A 20,840-nucleotide genomic window follows, 5' to 3' on the forward strand; every position below is an offset into this window, starting at 1 on the left:
AACCTAATTATCCTAACCTGCTCAGTATGTTCTCTTAAACCTGGACACCCCCATCGACATCGCAGTTGAAAGGTTTAAAAGCTTCAAGTTCCTCAGCGTGCACATCACAGAGGACCTGACATGGACCAATCACACCGGCATCGTGGTGAAGAAGGCCCAACAGAGCGTCTCTTTGACCTCATTCGACTGAATACATTTGACATGGGCCCTCAGATCCTCAAGAAGTTCTACAGCTGCGCCACTGAGAGCATCTTGACCGGCTGTATCAACTGCACCACCCTCAAACGCAAGGCTCTACAGAGGGTGGTGCAGACAGCCCAATACATTACTAGGGGAGAGCTCTCTGCCCTCCAGAACATTTACACAAGGCAGTGTCTAAGACAATGTAAATGGTCTAAAAAATGTATCAACCCCTGCAGAAATGTCCATTAATTATAATCCACATAATAATTCACATTTTCTGTTACTGCAGGATTATTTTCCTGCTGTAGCAAACTGGCTCAAATTAAGATCCTACATCTACTGTTTATCACAGTCATCATCTATACTGTATATCCCATTGTGTACATATCCGTTTATTGCTATGCATGCTACCTTCTCCTATTACTTGTTAATTTCTATTTGACTTTTTATTATTGATATTGATTATTACATTTACATTTTTACATTTTAGTCATTTAGCAGACGCTCTTATCCAGAGCGACTTACAGGAGCAATTAGGGTTAAGTGCCTTGCTCAAAGGGCACATTTACGTCATTTAGCAGGCGCTCTTATCCAGAGCGACTTACAAATTGGTGCATTCACCCTATAGCCAGTGGGAAAACCACTTTACACTTTTTTTTTTTTTTTTTGGGGGGGGGGGGTAGAAGGATTACTTTATCCTATCCCAGGTATTCCTTAAAGAGGTGGGGTTTCAAATGTCTCCGGAAGGTGGTGAGTGACTCCGCTGTCCTGGCGTCGTGAGGGAGCTTGTTCCACCATTGGGGTGCCAGAGCAGCGAACAGTTTTGACTGGGCTGAGCGGGAACTATGCTTCCGCAGAGGAAGGGGAGCCAGCAGGCCAGAGGTGGATGAACGCAATGCCCTCGTTTGGGTGTAGGGACTGATCAGAGCCCGAAGGTACGGAGGTGCCGTTCCCCTCACTGCTCCATAGGCAAGCACCATGGTCTTGTAACGGATGCGAGCTTCAACTGGAAGCCAGTGGAGTGTGCGGAGGAGGGGGTGACGTGAGAGAACTTGGGGAAGGTTGAACACCAGACGGGCTGCGGCATTCTGGATGAGTTGTAGGGGTTTAATGGCACAGGCAGGGAGGCCAGCCAACAGCGAGTTGCAGTAATCCAGACGGGAGATGACAAGTGCCTGGATTAGGACCTGTGCAGCTTCCTGTGTAAGGCAGGGTCGTACTCTCCGAATGTTGTAGAGCATGAACCTGCAGGATCGGGTCACCGCCTTGATGTTAGCGGAGAACGACAGGGTGTTGTCCAGGGTCACGCCAAGGCTCTTCGCACTCTGGGAGGAGGACACAACGGAGTTGTCAACCGTGATGGCGAGATCATGGAGCACGGCAGTCCTTCCCGGGGAGGAAGAGCAGCTCCGTCTTGCCAGGGTTCAGCTTGAGGTGGTGATCCGTCATCCATACTGATATGTCTGCCAGACATGCAGAGATGCGATTCGCCACCTGGTTATCAGAAGGGGAAAGGAGAAGATTAGTTGTGTATCGTCAGCGTAGCAATGATAGGAGAGGCCATGTGAGGATATGACAGAGCCAAGTGACTTGGTGTATAGGGAGAATAGGAGAGGGCCTAGAACTGAGCCCTGGGGACACCAGTGGTGAGAGCACGATAGTGCGGAGACAGCTTCTGCACGCCACTTGGTAGGAGCGACCGGTCAGGTAGGACGCAATCCAGGAGTGAGCCGCGCCGGAGATGCCCAGCTCGGAGAGGGTGGAGAGTAGGATCTGATGGTTCACAGTATCAAAGGCAGCAGACAGGTCTAGAAGGACAAGAGCAGAGGAGAGAGAGTTAGCTTTAGCAGTGCGGAGAGCCTCCGTGACACAGAGAAGAGCAGTCTCAGTTGAATGACCAGTCCTGAAACCTGACTGGTTTTGGATCAAGAAGATCATTCTGAGAGAGATAGCAAGAGAGTTGGCTAAAGACGGCATGCTCAATAGTTTTGGAAAGAAAAGAAAGAAGGGATACTGGTCTGTAGTTGTTGACATCAGTGGGATCGAGTGTTGGTTTTTTGAGAAGGGGTGCAACTCTCGCTCTCTTGAAGACGGAAGGGACATGGCCAGCGGTCAAGGATGAGTTGATCAGCGAGGTGGAGGTAGGGGAGAAGGTCACCGGAGATGGTCTGGAGAAGAGAGGAGGGGATGGGGTCAAGCGGGCAGGTTGTTGGGCGAGCCTGCAGTCACAAGTCGCAGGATTTTATCTGGAGAGAGGGAGAAAGAAGTCAAAGCATAGGGTAGGGCAGTGTAGTAGGACCAGCAGTGTCATTAGACTTAACAAACGAGGATCGGATGTCGTCAACCTTCTTTTCAAAGTGGTTGTGAAGTCATCCACAGAGAGAGAGGGGGAATGTGGCAAAGAGCTTCCTAGGGTTAGAGGCAGATGCTTGGAATTTAGAGTGGTAGAAAGTGGCCTTAGCAGCAGAAACAGATGAAGAAAATGTAGAGAGGAGGGAGTGAAAAGATGCCAGGTCGGCAGGGAGTTTAGTTTTCTTCCATTTCCGCTCCGCTGCCCGGAGCTCTGTTCTGTGAGCTCGCAATGGAGTCATCAAGCCACGGAGCTGGAGGGGAGGACCGAGCCGGCCGGGAGGATAGGGGGACAGAGAGCTCAAAGGATGCAGAAAGGGAGGAGAGGAGGGGTTGAGGAGGCAGAATCAGGAGATTGGAGGGAGAAGGATTGAGCAGAGGGAAGAGATGATAGGATGGAAGAGGAGAGAGTAGTGGGAGAGAGAGAGCGAAGGTTGCGGGCGGCGCATTACCATCTGTGTAGGGGCAGAGTGAGTAGTGTTGGAGGAGAGCGAGAGAGAAAAGGAAACAAAGTAGTGGTCGGAGACATGGAGGGGAGTTGCAGTGAGATTAGTAGAAGAGCAGCATCTAGTAAAGATGAGGTCAAGCGTATTGCCTGCCTTGTGAGTAGGGGGACGGTGAGAGGGTGAGGTCAAAAGAGGAGAGGAGGTGGAAAGAAGGAGGCAGAGAGAAATGAGTCAAAATGTGGACGTAGGGAGGTTGAAATCCCCCAAAACTGTGAGGGTGAGCCATCCTCAGGAAAGGAACTTATCAAGGCGTCAAGCTCATTGATGAACTCTCAAGGGAACCTGGAGGGCGATAGATGACAAGGATATTAAGCTTAAATGGGCTAGTGACTGTGACAGCATGGAATTCAAATGAGGAGATAGACAGATGGGTTAGGGGAAAAATTGAGAATGTCCACTTGGGAGAGATGAGGATTCCTGTGCACCACCCCTCTGACCAGATGCTCTCGGGGTATCGAGAACACATGGTCAGACGAGGAGAGAGCAGTAGGAGTAGCAGTGTTTTCAGTGGTAATCCATGTTTCCGTCAGCGCCAGGAAGTCGAGGGACTGGAGGTTAGCATAGGCTGGGATGAAGTCAGCTTTGTTGGCAGCAGAACAGCAGTTCCAGAGGCTGCCTGAGACCTGGAACTCCAGGTGTGGGGTGCGTGCAGGGACCACCAGGTTAGAGAGGCAGCAGCCACGCGGTGTGAGGCGTTTGTGTAGCCTGTGCAGAGAGGAGAGAACAGGGATAGGCAGAGGCATAGTTGACAGGCTGTAGCAAATGGCTACAATAATGCAGAGGAGATCGGAATGAAATGAACTAAACATCTGGGAGAGGAGAGAGCAGGGCCTCCCTCACCAAAACTTCCACCTCAGAAACTATAATTGTTTCACTGAACCACCCGAACAAAAACTCTCCCAACTTCCACCTTTAGAAATCAGAATTGTTGTGAACCACAGCGGTTCAATGTTTCCAAGGAATAGACTCAACCCACTTTATTCAGCTAGCTAACTATGACACCATAGCTAACTAGCATGCTAGCATCCAATAACACACAGTTTAGCACCAACACTTGGTCACAACAAACCACCAATAGTGTGTTAACACACTAAACAGATAATTCGTGTCCGTGTCTAGTTCCTTTCATAACGCAGCAATAATTAAACGTTGGCTAGCTAGCACAAATAAATTGTATTTAGCTGCCACAGTACAGCACACAATGGCTGCTGTGTTGACTCTGTTCGAAAACGGTAGCTAGCTAACGTGCTACACCGGCACCGCCGAAAACAATGCTAACCTACAATAACTACCCACAACAGCCCACGATGCCTAACTATGACACATAGCTAACCAGCATGCTAGCATCCAATAACACACAGTTTAGCACCAATACTTGGTTACAACAAACTACCAATAGTGTGTTAACACACTAAACAGATAATTCGTGTCCGTGTCTAGTTCCTTTCATAACGCAGCAATAATTAAACATTGGCTAGCTAGCACAAGTATATTGTATTTAGCTACTACAGTACAGTTAGCTGGTCGTGTTGGCTAGCTAGCAATGGCTACTGTGTTGACTTTGTTTGAAAAAACGGCTAGCTAGCTAGCTTGTGCTGCGGGCCTATCTACAATACCTAACTACAATCTAAATACATAATTAAGCCTTACTCGACAAAGCCCAAGCTATGTATAACGCCAAACTTACCCGACGCCAGCTAACATTTGTCTTCTGCAATCAGTAGGTGTAATTAAGTACAGTAGCTGCTAACTACCTAACGTTGATGGCTCAGATAATGAGGTTAGAAAAAACGGCTGAATGGTAGGTAGCTAGCTGGCTTAATTACAGGTACTCTTAAGCATGAAATAACATTGGAAACAACTCTCCACCGTTGCTAAACGTTACCAGTAGCTACCCGCTAGCTAGCTAGCCTCGTGTTTCACGGGCTCGCCGTAAACAATACTTACCTACAATAATTACCTACGGAAACCTACAATAACTACCTAAATAACTACCCTAAATAAACTACCTACAATACCTAACTACAACTACCTACCTACGATCTAAATACATGGTTTAAGCTTTACTCAACACCATATAAGAAGCCAAGCTTACCTCCTGCTAGAGAAAACACAACCTCTCCCGACCACAGACCAGCTACAACTCGGAAGTGCAAAGATGGACTATTGTACTGCTATGTTGAGGGAGCTAGTACATAAGCATTTCATTGCACCTTTTATACCTGCTGTAAACATGAATGTGTGATGATGTCGTAATATGGACACCGTAAGGCATGAACTCTGCACTGTGCGTGCAATTTTGTCCTCAGGTCCATCTTTGCACTTCCGAGTTCCTGCAAAGATGTGGACTTGCCTGGTAAACTGAGATGTTTTCTCCACTATTAGATGAGTCATTAGAACTGGCATCCTAGATGCGGACTCTTTATACTGTGCATCACTCTCACATCATTTACACGTTCATTCCACCTAGTTTGTCTCCCCTGTGTTTGTTTAAAGGATTAGATTTTCTAATTGGAATTTCCCATTGGATTTATCAAAGCAATGATTTCCGCTGGGAAGGTAAGAGCTGGAAGTAAACATAATGAACACACAGAATAAAGCTGTCACTTGGGTTGTACTGTATAGATAGTACTTATTGCCACTGGCATAGTTGGCCTTGACTGCTGTAAACTGAATAACAAAGTCATTTATTTTTGTATTGTACATTGAGATGTATTGCCTCCAAGTTTAACTTCATGTACACATTCAAAGTTGTCAGAGGACTAACAGACGAAATGACATACACTGAGAATACAAAACATTAGGAACACCTTCCTAATATTGAATTGCATCCCCTTTTGCCCTCAAAACAGCCGTCGGGGCATGGACTGTACAAGGTGTCGAAAGTGTTCGACAGGAATGCTGGCTCATGTTGACTACAATGCTTCCCACAGTTATGTCAAGTTGTCTGGATGTCCTTTGGGTGATGGACCATTCTTGATACACACAGGAAACTGTATAGCGTGAAAACCCAGCAGTGTTGCAGTTCTTGACACACTCAAACCGGTGCGCCTGGCACCTACTACCATACATCATATTTTGTCTTTCCCATTCACCCTCTGAATGGCACACATACACAATCCATGTCTCAATTGTCTCAAGGCTTAAAAATATTTATTTAACCTGTCTCCTCCCCTTCATCTACACTGAAGTGGATTCAACAAGTGACATCAATAAAGGATCATACTGTAGCATTCTCCTGGTCAGTCTATGTCATGGATAGAGCAGGTGCTCCTAATGTTTTGATAAAAAGGTATTTGAGAAGTAAAGAAGCTCTGAGATAACAAAATTCCCAAATTCATCCCTAAATGAACATACTCTTGAGACACTGCCTCCAGTAAATAAAAGCAATTGAGTTATCCAACTCCTGTATAATTGGCACTTTCATCTACACAGCCTTAAGACCCTACAGCTACTCTTAAGCTATGCCAGCTCTCCTCTTCAGTTGTGTTGTTGTGGTTGGGTGACAATCTGGTTTGTTTATGCTAGGGGGACAGCCCTAGTCCCCAGTAGCCCAGCTTTCAAACACTGTGCTGGGTTTGACTTTACTGGAGGCCTCCATGTTAACAGATCACTGACTTTTAAATTACTCCACTACCACTTTATTTTGCAGAACACATGCCTCAAGCCTGCCAGCCTGCCTGCCTTCATGTGTGGTGACATGTGTGTGTGCCTGCATCTCTCTCTCTCTCTCTCTCTCTCTCTCTCTCTCTCTCTCTCTCTCTCTCTCTCTCTCTCTCTCTCTCTCTCTCTCTCTCCCTCAGAAAGAAGTATGGAGTGGAATATTGAAAATATCAAATGGCTGTTGTGGTTTAAATATGGTCTGAAAAGCAGACGGACAATGCTCTAATTAGATGTCAGTTGGCTGTAATGTAATGACCCTGACCAAAAGGAAAAGGATGAAGGGTAAAAGGAAAGAGTTGTTAAAGTGATTTCATTGTGTGTAGGTATTTTAGGGAACTGACATTTAAATCCAGTTCTCCTTTTTTGGGAAAGTACCAGAGGAGTTAATAACAACATGAGAGGGCTTAGCTGTACCTTTACAGTTACCATGTGGAAACCGTCAGGGATGGTTCCCCAGGCAGAGATTAAGCCTAGTCCAGGACTAAAAGGCATTCTCAGTGAAGATTCTCCATTGAAAGAGCGTTTTAGTCCAGGATTAGGCTTAATCTCTGCCTGGGAAATACAGTGGGGAAAAAAGTATTTAGTCAGCCACCAATTGTGCAAGTTCTCCCACTTAAAAGATGAGAGAGGCCTGTAATTTTCATCATTGGTACACGTCAACTATGACAGACAAAATGAGAAAAAAATATCCAGAAAATCACATTGTAGGATTTTTTATGAATTTATTTGCAAATTATGGTGGAAAATAAGTATTTGGTCACCTACAAACAAGCAAGATTTCTGGCTCTCACAGACCTGTAACTTCTTCTTTAAGAGGCTCCTCTGTCCTCCACTCGTTACCTGTATTAATGGCACCTGTTTGAACTTGTTATCAGTATAAAAGACACCTGTCCACAACCTCAAACAGTCACACTCCAAACTCCACTATGGCCAAGACCAAAGAGCTGTCAAAGGACACCAGAAACAAAATTGTAGACCTGCACCAGGCTGGGAAGACTGAATCTACAATAGGTAAGCAGCTTGGTTTGAAGAAATCAACTGTGGGAGCAATTATTAGGAAATGGAAGACATACAAGACCACTGATAATCTCCCTCGATCTGGGGCTCAACGCAAGATCTCACCCCGTGGGGTCAAAATGATCACAAGAACGGTGAGCAAAAATCCCAGAACCACACGGGGGACCTAGTGGAATGACCTGCAGAGAGCTGGGACCAAAGTAACAAAGCCTACCATCAGTAACACACTACGCCGCCAGGGACTCAAATCCTGCAGTGCCAGACGTGTCCCCCCTGCTTAAGCCAGTACATGTCCAGGCCCGTCTGAAGTTTGCTAGAGTGCACTTGGATGATCCAGAAGAGGATTGGGAGAATGTCATATGGTCAGATGAAACCAAAATAGAACTTTTTGGCAAAAACTCAACTCGTCGTGTTTGGAGGACAAAGAATGCTGAGTTGCATCCAAAGAACACCATACCTACTGTGAAGCATAGGTGGAAACATCATGCTTTGGGGCTGTTTTTCTGCAAAGGGACCAGGACGACTGATCCGTGTAAAGGAAAGAATGAATGGGGCCATGTATCGTGAGATTTTGAGTGAAAACCTCCTTCCATCAGCAAGGGCATTGAAGATGAAACATGGCTGGGTCTTTCAGCATGACAATGATCCCAAACACACCGCCCGGACAACGAAGGAGTGGCTTCGTAAGAAGCATTTGAAGGTCCTGGATTGGCCTAGCCAGTCTCCAGATCTCAACCCCATAGAAAATCTTTGGAGGGAGTTGAAAGTCCGTGTTGCCCAGCGACAGCCCCCAAAACATCACTGCTCTAGAGGAGATCTGCATGGAGGAATGGGCCAAAATACCAGCAACAGTGTGTGAAAACCTTGTGAAGACTTACAGAAAACGTTTGACCTGTGTCATTGCCAACAAAGGGTATATAACAAAGTATTGAGAAACTTTTGTTATTGACCAAATACTTATTTTCCACCATAATTTGCAAATAAATTCATAAAAAATCCTACAATGTGATTTTCTGGATTTTCTTTTCTCATTTTGTCTGTCATAGTTGAAGTGTACCTATGATGAAAATTACAGGCCTCTCTCATCTTTTTAAGTGGGAGAACTTGCACAATTGGTGGCTGACTAAATACTTTTTTTCCCCACTGTAGGCCCTTATTGTTTAATGCGAAATATCCTAAATATTAATGCAGAATGCCTGCATTTGGCATTTAAAGAGCATGTAGTAGAATATAGAGGCTTGCTTATTTATGAGTGTGTATTGGTGTGCTTGGGAGGTTTGGCTATACCTCTTTGAAAGGTTGAAACATTTATTTGGGCATCATAGGCAATGCATAAAACATTGGAACTGGTGTAGCTTTTGCAGGTTTTACTATATAATTTCTTCCATCCAAGCCAAATTTCCTCATCTGCTTTTCCGCACGTGTCACGTTCGTTTAAGGACGGGTCAGACCAAGGTGCAGCGTGAAAGGCATACATGTTTATTTACCGAATAAACACACGACAAAACAACAAACCAAACGAAACGTGAAGTCCAAAGGCTGAACACAAAACTAGCCTAAACACGGAACAAGATCCCACAACTACCTAGTACCAATAGGCTGCCTAAGTATGATCCCCAATCAGAGACAACGAGCGACAGCTGCCTCTGATTGGGAACCACACCGGCCAACATAGAAATACACATACTAGATAACACACCTAGAATATACACTGGAGCCGCTGACCGAAGCTGGACCAGACGACGGTGGAGCGGGCGGCTCAGGCTCCGGACTGGAGCCGCTGACCGGAGCTGGACTGGGCACCGGTGGAGCGGTTGCTCTGGCTCCGGAGTGGAGCCGCTGACCGAGTAGGACTTGACCCGGTGGAGCGGACTGCTCTGGCTCCGGAGTGGAACAGCTGACTGGAGCTGGATCAGGCACCGGTGGAGCGGACTGCTCTGGCTCCGAGTGGAGCCGCTGACCGGAGCTGGACTGGGCACCGGTGGAGCGGACTGCTCTGGCTCGGAGTGGAGCCGCTGACCGGAGCTGGACTGGGCACCCGGTGGAGCGAACTGCTCTGGCTCCGAGTGGAGCAGCTGACCGGAGCTGGATCAGGCACAGGTAGAGCGGACTGCTCTGGCTCCGGAGTGGAGCCGCTGACCGGAGCTGGACTGGGCACCGGTGGAGCGAACTGCTTTGGCTCCAGAGTGGAGCCGCTGAACGGGCACCGGTGGAACGGGCACGGGCCGTGCCGGACTGGACACGCGCGCCACTGGTCTGGTGCGAGGAGCAGGCACGGGCTGGACCGGACTAGGAACACGCACCACTGGCTTGGTGCGAGGAGCAGGAACGGGCCGGGCCGGACTGGCGATGCGCACCACTGGCTTGATGCGGGGAGCAGGCATGGGCGGTACCGGACTGGGTACACACACCACTAGCTTGGTGCGTGGAGCAGGAACGGGCCGGGCCGGACTGGCGACACGCACCACTGGCTTGGTGCGAGGAGCAGGAACAGGCCGGGCCGGGACTGGCGCGCGCACCACTGGCTTGGTGCGATGAGCAGGAACAGGCCGGGCCGGACTGGCGACGCGCACCACTGGCTTGGTGCGAGGAGCAGGAACAGGCCGGGCCAGACTGGCGCACGCACCACTGGCTTGGTGCGAGGAGCAGGAACAGGCCGGGCCAGACTGGCGACGCGCACCACTGGCTTGGTGCGAGGAGCAGGAACAGGCCGGGCCGGACTGGGACCACGCACCACTGGCTCGGTGCGAGGAGCAGGAACAGGCCGGGCCGGACTGGCGCGCGCACCACTGGCTTGGTGCGAGGAGCAGGAACAGGCCGGGCCGGACTGGCGACGTGCACCACTGGCTTGGTGCGAGGAGCAGCAACAGGCGGGCCGGACTGGGAACACGCACCGCTGGCTTGGTGCGGGGAGCAGGTGCACGGGCGTACCGGGCTGGCCACGCACCACTGGCTGGTGCGGGGAGCAGGTATGGGCGTACCGGGCTGACGACACGCACCACTGGCTTGAGTGCGAGAAGAAGGAACGGGCCGTACCGGGCTGGCGACACGCACCGCTGGCTGGTGCGGGGAGCAGGTACGGGGCGTACCGGGCTGGCAACACGCACCACTGGCTTGGTGCGAGGAGCAGGAACAGGCCGGGCCGGACTGGGAACACGCACCACTGGCTTGATGCGAGGAGCAGGAACAGGCCGGGCCGGACTGGGAACACGCACCACTGGCTCGGTGCGAGGAGCAGGAACGGGCCGGGCCGGACTGGGAACACGCACCACTGTCTTGGTGCAAGACGCAGGCACGAGGTGTACCGGACTGGGAACTGACGTCAGAGATCTCTGACTGTACCAGTCTTTCACTCTCCGCGCCAAGTTCTCTTCCCGTGAGGACTCCACCCTGAGCCCCCACGAGTGCAGTGGTCGGGGCTCTTCTCCATCGCTCCCCGACCACCCTTTTAGCCCCCCCAAAAAAATGTATTGGGGCTGTCTCTCGGGCTTCTTCCTCGGCCGGCACCGTCTGCGTTGCCGTTGCTCCTCCCTATATCGGGCCTCCACTGTCTCCTCCCAAGGACGGCGATCCATCCCAGCCTGAATCTCCTCCCATGTCCAGGATCCCTTTCCGTCCAGGATCTCCTCCCATGTCCAGGCTGTCTGCTCCTGGACACGCTGCTTGGTCCGTGTTTGGTGGGATCTTCTGTCACGTTCGTTTAAGGACGGGTCAGACCATGGCGCAGCGTGAAAGGCATACATGTTTATTTACCGAATAAACACTGCGACAAAACAACAAACCAAACGTAAACGTAAGTCCAAGGCTGAACACAAAACTAGCCTAAACACGGAACAAGATCCCACAACTACCTAGTGCTAATAGGCTGCTAAGTATGATCCCCAATCAGAGACAACGAGGCGACAGCTGCCTCTGATTGGGAACCACCACTGCCAACATAGAAATACACATACTAGATAACACACACCTAGAATATACACAACATAGAATATACACACCCTGACTCAACATATAAGAGTCCCTGAGTCAGGCGTGACAGCACGCTAACTTTTACTAAACCACAGATCAATATACATTGCATTATTGTTTTTGAAGTGAGTACACAATTCTACTCTAGACTGCAGTGAACATGTCATTTGAATAAAGGTGCAAATTATGATGAACTTCACAGGGTGGTGAAAGTGCACGGTGATGAGCTTGATGCTCCTTTCAATAGATATTTAGGCTTATTCTGTGGACATGATGATTGATGCTTGGCTGCCGTTTGACAAATACAAATAATCTCACACTTCTGTCCATACACTGTACTGTATCTGCAAGCTGTTGGCTACAGCGCACATGCCAATACCAGAGCGGGCACTTTCTCAATACTTACGCAACAATTTCCGTGACAAAACCATCAGTTGGCCTAGAGTTGAAAATGCGATGAAAACCCATTTAACTTGCTTTTTTCTATTCGGTACATGGGAATTTAACCGCAAAAGTTATTTTTATGTGCACCTACGTATTTATGCACAGACTTTTATCTGCAACAAGTCAATTAGATGGAAACACAACTCTGATGGGAACATTTGCATATTGTTTTTATGCAGATTTTCAGATGAAAATCTGTTGCCAATTGGACGGAAACCTAGCTATAGACACCCTAAAGACTCAGGCAAGTGCACTAGTCCAGTGTCTCTTTGATTATGCCTGCACATCATGGTTCACCAGCAGCCCCAAACATCTAAAGAATAAAATACAGACCAGCCAAAACAAGCTTATAAGAATTGTACTTAAACTCCCCTCTCATCTGGAGGTGGAGGATGTCTTTGTCTTTATCTCTGTAATCTGTCTATCTATGTAATTGTATATGTGTTTATGTAAAAAAATAGGGACCACAAAGGATACAAGTCCCCGACTTTATTCTGCAATCCCGGTCACTTAAAAAAATCTTTGCAACGTGTATATTTGTATTTTCTTTATTGACAAATATAATCAGCCAATAAATCAATCTAAACTTTGCAGCAGCCATTTGATGAATTGAAAGAGACATCTGTTACACAAAAAGTGTTATGACATTCGGAGATGGTCAAGCCAAGCATTCGATACTGTACTTTTTTTTACATTTTACATTTTAGTCATTTAGCCAACGCTCTTATCCGGAGTGACTTACAGTTAGTGTATTCATTTTAAGTACGTACATTTTTCCTCAATAAAGTAGCTATCAGCAAAGTCAGTGCTAGTAAGGGGGTAAAAATTCAAGTGCGAGTGTTAGTTCATGAAATGCATTTATTTATTATAATTTTTATTGGGGGGATGCAAGGGTGGGTGCTGTGGGATTATTTAAGATACTCTTTGAAGAGGTAGGGTTTTAGATGTTTTGGGAAGATGGGCAGGGACTCTGCTGTCCTAGCTTCAGGTGGAGGCTGGTTCCATCATTGGGGTGCCAGGACAGAGAAGAGCTTGGACTGGGCTGAGCGGGAGCTGCCCTCCCATAGGGGTGGGAGGGCCAAGAGACCAGAGGTGGCAGAATAGAGTGCTCGTGTTGAAAACACAAACCATGATATTGATGTCCCCGAAGTCGGTATGCTTTGTTTATTGGTTAGTTGGTGCATTAGTTCTGCCAAAAAAAAAAAAAGTGTAATGACCTCTGGTATAGGCCTTGTCTGACGCTTTGAGGAATGGCCCCACACTAATGCTGATAAATGGCTGACAGTGTGGTAGTGGATGCTGCTGCTGACTTGTGAGAAGAGCGAAAAAATGCTAACCATGTGAATTCAGAGTCATCTCAGAGAATCCGATAATCAGAACAAATTGAAGGACACGGTTATTCAGTACTTTTTTCTCTCGCTTTTCTTATTCCCCAAGGTGGTGCTTGGATGTGTAGAATGTGTGTGTGCTCGCTCACATGGTTCGAGGCCAGATCTTTAGTATCCAATATGTATTTTGATTGTTAGTGTTTTGTGCCCAAAGGGTCTCTTTCACTCTTTTATAAATAAAGCGGCCTGTCTTTTATCTGTGCATGAAAAGTCCAATATGGCTGCTACACTGGGAATGGGAAGATGTGAGGTGATGTATTGTTCTGATCAATCCAGGATGAACGATGGGGCTGGCGGTAAAAATTGTCACCAGACTCTGTATCATCCATTGGTGTCTACTACAGGGCCAATATCCCTCATTAATTGTATCCTCGTATTCTTATGAAACACTATTGGCCTCCCCAAGGACAGAACAGTAACTTTAGTAACACTGACCATGGCTTTGAAGCTTCAAATGTCAGCATTATTGTGTTGATTTGCACATCTCAGATGATATGATCATTCTCCATGGGAATAATTTCCTCATCATTCCATAGATCCACTTGCTTCCAACTTGCTCTAATTTGGGCAACCGGCTAGAAGATGTCTAGAGCAGCATCTCAGTGTTGCATATGGCTGCTGTTTCTGTTTGTGGGGCTCTGGTGCCTGGCTGGGTATGCTACTGCTCCTGGCAGAATGAAATATTGATTGTAGAGCTAGTCTGCCTGGCCCTATTCATATTGATGTGGGGATCAGGGATAAGAATGTGGTTGTGTTGAATTACTCATTTCCTGGAATAATGCAGGTTAAGTACTTGGATAAAACTACAACAGCAAAAGCGCCACCAAGGATTTGAGCGTAAGACAGTCTGGTTGTTTACTTGCTCCATTGTGCTTAACTCACATTAGTCATACTACAGTATTTTTCAGCCTACCTAACAACAAAACAAGACTGTTGGTGTAACGAACAGTTTCCAGTTGTTTGACAAGTTACACATCTTGGTCGTCCACAAATTAATATGATGGAGGCAAAATTGATTGGTTTTGATAATGCCACACCATTAGCCCAGCTACGTGCCGCATACTTTAATGATAGAATCAAATGTCTTTGCCTGGAGACAAATAGTACATTATTGTCTCGTTATAATAATTTCTCATTAATGTCGGAAAAAGGGCACCTCTTCTGAGAGGCTCATTATGAGGGCCATTAGTGAATAAATTGTTAAGACACTGATGAACAATCTGACTCATTCCATACTTGTGTTACTGTGACATAAGACATGGCTCACCTTTTCTTCTCGTCCCTCGCCCCAATCAAATAATAGTTTTCCATTGTCACGTTTGCCCATTGAGCCACACACATGACAGTTTATGACTGTGGCGAGGTCAAATTCATAGAGGCAATTATAGAGGCAGTAATACGGTTTGTAATAGATTGTAAATGAGATTCCTGTGTATTAAGGTTGAAATGTGGCCCCTGTTGTGCATGTTGACCTCTCTGCCTGCTTGCATGCCTGCCTGTTTGTATGTCTGTCTGCCTGCTTGCCTGTCTGTCTGTCTGCCCTCATGTTCATGTGTTTGTCTGACTGTCAATGTCTCTGTGTACACTCTCTCAGTCCGCCAGTCTCTGTGGAGCTGCCTTCTGCCCTTCTCTCTGTCTCTCTCTCTGCCGGAGAGGGATCTGTCAGAGTTGCTCAGGGTACCTGTGAGCTTTTATTAGTTTGAGTGGAGGCTTGTCGTAGCCCCCCTCCCCGAGCCTCAAAATACCACAGAGACCTTTTCCAGGGAGGTGGTGGGTGATCACTTCTCCCATTCCCGCAGCGAGCTCGAGCTCAGCCCAGTTTCCAATGGATACGGCCCTGCAGGGAACTAGGGCCTATCAACCGCTGCAGTCAGCAGCCAGTAATTAGCTGCTTTTCTCCCGCAGAGACAGAGAACACCTTGGTCCCATGCTCTCCACACATTATATGATGTATCATTTCAATGGGGCTCCATTCTATTTTGTGTTTCTATTTCTCCCTTTTGAATCCATTTATGGTCTGCTCGTGATTTATTACTCTATTACTCTACATGTGAAGGACGGCTGCGACCAGTGTTCACTACTCTCTGCTCTGAAAGACATGTGTGATAGTTACATACAAAGTCAGAGACGTACAGATAATCCTTGGCTATGTATGTCAGTTGATGTGGGCGAGACGTCTTCTATCATGACGAGATGCAGCAATGTAAGATGATGTTTGCTTGAAGACCCCCTTGTCTTACAGAATCCATATTAGAAAGTCCCTCAGTTGACAGAAAAAAATCTACTGTGGATGCTGTACTGGCTAACTCGGTTCCTTCTTGCACTGAGACCCCTAGATGATTGGTCCTAAATGGGAAAGTGTTATCTCAGACCAACAAACGTTTCCAAGGCCAGATCAAAGGTACTGACTCGTTCCACTACTTCTGTAGAGCAGCTAGCTATAGGTGAAAGGTGTGAGTCATGTTTGACTGGCTGTGACGGCAAACAGGCAGGAAGAATCTGTGTTGATGATGCTCCTAAAGCACAAGGCTAGGTCTGCTCTCACACTCTCTCTCTTCACTCAGTCTGTGTCCAACTTCAAAGCTGTTTTCTCTCCAGCGTGCCTTGGCTGCGAATTGATTTGGTGACAAGGAGAAAGGAGATAGATTCTCGTATAGAATCCATTCGAGCACATTGTTACAGCAGTGTAGGAATTGGAAACAGCCAGGGATCACAGGAGCGTGTGGATTGCTGATCAAAAAACTTGTTGACAGGATGAACTTTGGGCATCAAAGGGATTCCGACAACTTTGAGTGGAAGTTGAGGTCAAACAGTGGCAGGGCATAGTAACACACTGTCCATTATACTGTAGTTACACAGAACATCCCCCTTTCTTTACTTCTCTGGGTCTCCATGGGCTGGAAGTGCACAGATGTCTATTACCCAGACAGTTAATTTGTTCTCTTATTAATTAACAGTCTCATCTGGTGATTGATTTCTTTGTTACTAGGCCCAATAAATGGAGTCAGTAAAAAATGGGCAGATGCCTCATCTCATGCCTCATGAAAGTTCAGAATGAACAGAAGGACAATTAAAGCTCAGATTTGTCCCTAGAAAATTATCACATTTTTGAGAATGTTGCAAGGTCCTGAGGAAAAGGAATACTGGAAGGGGAAATAGGGCACTTTGGCGTTGTTAAATAGAGTAGCCTGTACTGCAGTACCTTAGGATGCTGTGGATTTTGAGCTTGATGTTGCTGTGTTGCCAGATCGTTTTGTTGCCAGGTTGAGGTGGCAGTTCTGTTATCTTTCTGTTAGAACACAGCGGCTCGTAAGTGGGCCAACTCCTCTATCAGCCTGTGGCCAGCTGTCATATTCAGGTGGCAGTGGCACTGCCACAGTAGTCAAACAGCAGTTAATTAAACTTGGTTATTGGATCGAAGCGTTATCAGCATGTTCGTGTATATTTTACGAGTTTATAGACCAAACAAAAAAAGTTAACCATTGAAAATGTAGCTCATGTAGAATATTTGTATTAACTTCCATATGTCTGACCAGCGAGGATAGCAAAGAATCATAAAATGGAGCGAATTTGAAAGAGAACATTATGATGCCTTTTGCAATTATGTGCAACAAGTGATTTGTGCTTGGAGCCCATTGATGATTCATTTGCTGAGCTGAATCTGTTCTTTCACAAAAGCTATTATTGAATTTTTGCACCGTTAACTCTGCAGCTGAAGCAAGGACACTCTTCAGAAAGTTTCAATCCTTCCATTTGCTTTAAGGCCATCTGTTTTGATATGATTGATCAGTACATTTGTGGCCATAATAGTTTTTGTTTAATTATGTTTTTATTACTAGTATGCCTATGATTATGAGTCATTATAGCAATTCATTTGACACCAAACTGTTTTCTTTTTCACACTCATTTTCTGAATGCCAAATAAAGGCAGTGAAAGCACTATTGCACCATGGGACCACTCATCCATTTTGTAAGGTGTAATTTTCCCTAATCGTCTTTGTCTACATTTGGCTTTTCTCATTTGCATTTGAATGAGGGTGAGATGCGAGCGAGAGTAGTGGGAGGTAAAACTGGTTGATTGTGGAGAGACTAATGAATTTGTCATGTAATGATGAGAGGATTGCCAGCAGTGTGCGAAAGCATCGGCTAGGGAGTGGATAAGGCCATGGTTTCTAATCTCTCCAAGGACTTCCTTGTTTACTTTTAATAATTTGCTATTGAAGAGGATGGAGGAAGAGGTGTGTGGACTCACATAATTGAATATAAAACCTTGTATTTTATTGTATCTATGTGTTTACTTCTCTCCTGAGAATATGGTGACAACTCTGAGACACTTCTCGAAGATCAACTTTATCTCATAGCAAAGTTCTCTGCAAATCGCCTTGGATCGAAAGTTATAAATAAGAAACTGGTCGGATTTATAAATACAATAAACCTCAATACATTTTTGATAGAACAACTTATTGGGTGCACACTGTACACTCTTAGGTCTTATCTAGAACCTAATGGTTATTTGGCTGTCCCCATAGGAAAACCCTTTGAATAACCCTTTTTGGTTCCAGGTAGAACCCTTTTGGTTCCAGGTAGAACCCTTTCCACAGAGGGTTCTACATGGAACCCAAAAGGGTTCTACCTGAAACCAAAAAAGGTTCTACCTGGAACCAAATAACCCTTTAGGAACCCTTTTTCTAAGAGGGTATATTGTCACTTAATCTTCTGTGAAAGTACAGAACATTTGAAGTATTGACCGAAGGAATAGAATATTTAGGCCTAGATTCTTCTGTCTTTGTTGTGTACATTGATCTATTTTCCTGATGAGAAAGGTGAGAGGGACTTATGTGAATGCTATGCAGGACTCTGTCTATATCAGTCATGAAGTATTGACTGAAGGAGTACAATTTAGAGTTCTGGTTTTTGCTATCTCCTGCATGTGTCGAATCCATATCTGTTCCTGATGAGAGAGGTGAGCGGGACCGCAGAAGAAACCCACAATTACATTAGTTTCAGTGCAGCTTTGTAAGGTAAAGACACCAAGGCTTTTCATAATTCATGAATACACTGCCTTCCTATTGATGTTTCCAATTAGCAAAATGTATTTTCTAATTGTGCTACACTCCCAGGCATACAGTGCCTTCGGAAAGTATTCAGACCCCTTGACTTTTTCCAAATTTTGTTACGTTACAGCCTTATTTAAAAATGGATTATATTGTTTTTTCCCCTCATCAATCTACACACAATACCCCTTAATGTCTAATTATTATTATTATAATGTCAAAGCAAAAACAGGTTTTTAGACATTTTTGCAAATGTATTACAAATAAAAACCTGAAATATTACATTTACATTAGTATTCAGACCATTTACTCTGTCCTTTGTTGAAGCCACTCAAGGACATTCAGAGACTTGTCCTGAAGACACTCCTGCGTTGCCTTGGCAATGTGCTTAGGGTCGTTGTCCTGTTGGAAGGTGAACGTTCACCCCAGTCTGAGGTCTTGAGCACTCTGGAGCAGGTTTTCATCAAGGATCTCTCTGGCTTCTCAATCCTGACTAGTCTCCCAGTCCCGGTGGTTCCAAACTTCTTCAATTTAAGAACAATGGAGGCCACTGTGCTCTTGGGGACCTTCAATGCTGCAGAAATTTTTTGTGGTACCCTTCCCCAGATCTGTGCCTCGACACAATCCTGTCTCGGAGCTCTACGGACAATTCCTTCGACCTCATGGCTTGGTTTTTGCTGTCAACTGTGGGACCTTATACAAACAGGTGTATGCCTTTCCAAATTATGTACAATCAATTGAATTTACCACAGGTAAAGGATGATCAATGGAAACAGGATACACCTGAGCTCAATTTCAAGTCTCATAGCAAAGGGTCTGAATACTTACGTAAATAAGGTATTTTATTTTCTAAAAACCTGTTTTTGCTTTGTCATTATCGGGTATTGTGTGTAGATTGCTGAGGATTTATTTTTATTTAATCCATTTTAGAATAAGGCTGTAATTTAACAAAATGTGGAAAAAGTCAAGGGGTCTGAATACTTTCCGAAGGCACTGTAAATACATAAATACGCAGAAGAGAGGGCGAAGGTTGTGGGATGAAGTTACACACATTTATTTTTTGTTTTGTTGCAAAATAACCCTTGAATATGTAATGGCAAAGAGGGGTTAGTCGTGTTCTATACTTGCAGACACCCACTGGGATCACAATTCAGTCACTGTGGTCCACACTCTGTTTTTATCCAGTCCAATTATATCTGAGTCACTCTATCTGAATGTTGATTTGCTCTTTGTCATAGAGTTATGCATGCAGCCTTGAGTTGCTATGACACTCAGACACACATAAATGAGCATGGTGTTGTGATAAACAAAACACAGCCATTTATTTGTGCTGAGGTGTGCAGTGTTTAAGTGCAGTGTTTATGCTTACAAGTGCTATATCTGTTACTGTTGATGGAGACAGAAGGTCCCTCATATATGATTTAATCAATAAAGCCTTGGTGTTCCCATCTTAGACTAATAGATATATGTAATAATCACAGCATTAGATAATGCATGTATGTATGTATTGCACACCTTGACCTCTGTAGCAGGTTTTTCTTCCTGTTTCTTACTTCCTCCTATTGTAAATGGCTGACCAACTGTGTATACAATAGATAATAAACACATAATTCAGTGTGCATTATACCCTCTGAATTGAGAATAAAATAGCTTGATGGTCCATGTTATTACCATCTTAAAAAAGTCTATATGATATGGTGGTGGACAGCAGGAAAAACACATAGACTCCTGAGGGCAGCAACATGTGTTGCACTCTACAATCAGATTTCCATAAGTATCATACAAAGATCAATTGAAGCCATATTTATTGGACTCTCCTTAATTCATTCCGATACAATAATTCACATTCTGTACACACCTTGAATCACTAGTTATGTATCATACCATTGTTTGAATGTTCTATCTCCTTTGTAATAATTACCTGGATCCATTTTCAGGTAAAACCTGAAAGACAAGAACAGGAGAGAGAGAGAGCAAGAGAGAGAGAGAGAGAGAGAGAGAAAGAGAAAGAGAAAGAAAAATAGAAAGAAAAATAGAAAGAGAGAGAGAGAGAGAGAGAGAGAGAGAGGACAGCCAGCAACACAGCAATAGAGACTTTGTGGGAGGGAGGTTGTGCATAGGGAGAGAAATTACAGGAACAAAGTTGATAAGGTTCCAAAGTCCACCTGGGGATAGGTGCTCCTTTCCCTGAGCTGGTCAGAGATGATTCAGGTGGTGGGGAGGATATCCTATGAAGCCCAGATCTGCTCTCCAATACCCGGAGGATA

The sequence above is a fragment of the Coregonus clupeaformis genome, unplaced genomic scaffold (genome assembly GCF_020615455.1).
Source record: "Coregonus clupeaformis isolate EN_2021a unplaced genomic scaffold, ASM2061545v1 scaf0151, whole genome shotgun sequence".
In the NCBI taxonomy this organism is placed as follows: domain Eukaryota; kingdom Metazoa; phylum Chordata; class Actinopteri; order Salmoniformes; family Salmonidae; genus Coregonus; species Coregonus clupeaformis.